The sequence below is a fragment of the Solanum dulcamara genome, chromosome 7, assembly GCF_947179165.1.
Source record: "Solanum dulcamara chromosome 7, daSolDulc1.2, whole genome shotgun sequence".
In the NCBI taxonomy this organism is placed as follows: domain Eukaryota; kingdom Viridiplantae; phylum Streptophyta; class Magnoliopsida; order Solanales; family Solanaceae; genus Solanum; species Solanum dulcamara.
This window is the reverse complement of record NC_077243.1, coordinates 63,286,833-63,290,730: the sequence shown is the minus strand read 5'-3', so window position 1 is coordinate 63,290,730 and position 3,898 is coordinate 63,286,833. Positions and strand designations below refer to the sequence as shown.

The following is a 3,898-nucleotide window of genomic DNA, read 5'->3' as shown; positions in this document are numbered from 1 at the left end:
CAAAATTGAGTTGGAAGTTACGTTAAAGACTAAGTTTTTGAATGACTTCGCACAAGATTCAACTTCAAACAACCATATTTGTTAGTGTATAAAGTTTTATGTAGTGAACTATCTATCAAAATAAAGGTCCCAGCTTCTAGTTTTCAATATAACAATCATTCAAATTTAAGCTCTATGCAAAATATTATGTATGTTTTATTCAAGGGTTGTGCAACACCAAATAGGTGCGATAGTGAGCACGACGCAACCGCAATATTGTGTGACGGAGAGTGCGACACACATACCATAGCATCCAAAATGGGAGCGGTGGGAGGTGAGACGCGGCTGCCAGCATACCTAAGGCAAAAATATGTCCATTTCTATATATTTGAGTATTTCACCATGTATATCTGTGTATTTCACCATGTATATCTGTGTATCCCATATGTAGATTTGTGTTTATCTATCTTGTATATTTGTATATCTCTTGTATAACATGTAAATATGTGTATCCATAAAAATATAAGTGTGATATATAATGATAGACACTATATACACACATATGATATACATTGTCACATTGACATTTTTCAAATCGATTCAAATCTTAATTTTGACTTCAAACTAATTCAAATCACCTCGAATCTTCTTCAATGTTTGTATGTGACCTTGTCTAGGTGTTTCAAATAAACTCCAACTAACTCTAAAAAATATTACTAACATCTTTCAAATTTCGAATTAAATCTTCAAATAAATCAAAATGTGGATGAGTAGTGTGACTGTAAGGGTGAGACAGACCCCATCACAAAATTTATACATGTAAATCAAAAAAAAAAACGCTACAAGGAGGGCTTGAACCTCCGACCTTGTGATTAAAAGCCACACGCTCTAACTAACTGAGCTATTCCAGCTTACGTGTCAATCTAAACTAAATTATTAATTGTACCCAAATTACTTGGTTTCCAAACAATCTTTTGAGCCAACTTGTATCTTGCTGATTGTTATGGTAATGAAGATTCAAGATATTAAACATCCAATAAAATGGAATGTTTCTGAGGAAGTAATTCAAACGATTCAAGTACTTTGGTGGCTTAAAAGTAAAAAATGAGTCGAAGGTCTTAAACTTTTGAATAATAATAGTAATATTTTTTTTATTTAAAGTCTATTCTTTTAGATTTTTAAAGATGCAGAGTTGTTAATATATTTCTTTAATATATATTTTGAGATACAAAGTTATTTTTTTCGTTTTATATTCTTTAGATAGTATTCCCACTATTTTAATTTATTTGTCTTATTTCGATTTGACATGAAATTTAAAATTTAATTAGAAAGTGAAAAAGACTTTTAAATCTTATAATTTCAAAATAAAGATTAAAACTGATAATCTGTTAGGTATTGGATGCTTTCCAAGTGGGCCCCACTTGTAAGTGGGCAACTTGCCTACTTGGTATGTAATCAAATTCTTTGCCTATATATATATGTGCAATGGCAGAGGAAGAAAAATACATAGACAGAAAAGCACGCACAACTCCTCTTTTTTTCTCTTTCCCTCATTATCTCTCTCTAATTAATTTTTTCAAGTTAGTTATTTTCATAACACGTTATCAGCACGAGGATCCAGCTATTTTTAAAAGATAACAAAAAGTGGTAAGAGTTTTATTTAATTATATTTTCATAAAATGACAAATATTTCCAAACTTGAATTTGTTGCCCTTGATATCTCTGGAAAAGGCTATTCATCATGGGCACTTGATGCCGAAATTCATTTAGAATCAATGGGTCTGGCAGACACCATTAAAGATGACAACACGACATCTAGTCAAGACCGTGCAAAAGCTATGATTTTTCTCCGTCACCATCTTGACAAGGGGCTAAAATTATAATATCTTATATTAAAGAATCCCCTGAAATTGTGAAAAAAAATTAAAAAAAAAGATATGACCACCTGAAGTTGGTCATGCTTCCACAAGTACGTCATGACTGGTTAAATCTGAGACTAATGGATTTTAAAAATATAACTGAATATAATTCTGCCTTATTTAGAATTATAGCTCAGTTAAATTTATGCGGAGACGAAATCACTAAGCAAGATAAACTGGAAAAAATATACTCCACATTTCCACCAGCGAATATGCTCCTACAGCAGCAATATCGCGAAAAAGATTTTACAAAATATTCTGAATTATTATCCCACCTTCTTATTGCTGAAAGACATAATGAATTATTAATGAAAAATCATGATAGTCGGCCCATTGGTTCTTTGTCACTCCTTGAAGTGAATCAGACAAATTATAACCAACGAGAAAGAGGCCATGGCCCCAGTCGTGGTCGAGGTCAAAGAAGAAATTTTAATCATGATACTCAGCTGGCACCGAGAAATGATCAGCAATATAAAAGACAGGGTAAAAAGCAAGAAGCTTTACCAAAGAATAATTCAGAAAGTGTACATCATAGATGTGGAGGTGTGGGGCACTGGTCGCGGACTTGCCGGTCGTCGAAACGTCTGGTTCAGCTATATCACGCATCATTAAAGAGGGCAGAAAATAATCCAGAGATAAATTTTATCTCTGAAGATAATATCGAGCCCATGCATTTGGATGTAGTTGATTTCTTTAATTTTCCAGACGAAAATATGAATATCGATAGGACTAATAATATGTAAATATTTTTCTTTTTATCTGTATTAAATATTATGTTTGTATTTTCCTAATACATGTAAATAATAAAAAAAAATTGTGTAATGTACCATGTGTTAATACTTATTTTATTTTTTATTGAAGAAAATATGGAAATGCCTCAAATCTTGTTTGGATCAATGATAAATCAAGAGGATATTTGTGTAATTGATAGTGGAACAACCCATGCTATATTTAAAGACGAGAAATATTTTTCTAACTTGCTAAGAAGAAAAGCAAATGTTACTACAATTTCTGGTAATTCAAAAATGATAGAAGGCTCCGGAAGAGTTACTATAATTTTGCCTGAGGGGGCAAAAATTATTATAGAAGATGCACTATTTTCTTCTAAATCCCCAAGAAACTTGTTAAGTTTTAAAGATATCCGCAAAAGAGGATATCATGTTGAGACACTAAATGAAATGAATATTGAATATCTTGGTATAACCAAGAGTGTCTCAGGCCAGAAATATATTCTGGAAAAATTACCAACTTTGTCGTTTGGCCTATATTATGCAAAAATTAGTGCAATTGAAGCACATATAATCGTAAACCAGAAATTTACTGATCCAAATACATTTATGTTATGACATGATCGAATAGGTCATCCTGAATCAATTATGATGAGATGAATTCTTGAAAATTCAACTGGACATTCGTTAAAGAATCAGAAGATTCTTACAAATGATGAATTTTCATGTGTTGCTTGTTGTCAAGGCAAATTAATTGCCAGACCATCGACCCTGAAGGTTGGCATCGAATCTCCTGACTTTTTAGGGCGTATACATGGAGATATATGTGGACCTATTCATCCACCTAGTGGATTGTTTAGATATTTTATGGTCCTAATAGATGCATCATCTAGATGGTCTCATGTGTGCCTTTTATCATCCTGCAACCTGGCGTTTGCGAAGTTGTTGGCACAAAATGATAAGATTAAGGGCGCAATTATCAGATTATCCAATTAAGGCCATTCGCCTTAATAATGCTGGAGAATTTACATCCCAAGCATTTAATGATTATTGCTTATCAATTGGATAAAAATTGAACATCTTGTTGCTCATGTTCATACTCAAAATGGTCTTGCAGAGTCATTTATAAAGCGCCTACAATTGATAGCAAGACCTCTACTAATGAAAACAAAATTGCCAATTACTATTTGGGGTCATACTATCTTACATGCAGCAGCACTTATACGTCTCAAACCGATACATTATAATAAATATTCTCCGTCACAATTAGTA

General features: G+C 32.4%; 1 non-coding gene across 1 annotated transcript; it reads right to left on the bottom strand.

Moving 5' to 3' along the window:
• Positions 1-816: 816 nt before the first annotated feature.
• On the bottom strand, positions 817-890 carry TRNAK-UUU (transfer RNA lysine (anticodon UUU)). Its single transcript has one exon. It is a non-coding gene; the product is annotated as a tRNA-Lys (tRNA).
• Between the last annotated feature and the right edge of the window lie 3,008 nt (positions 891-3,898).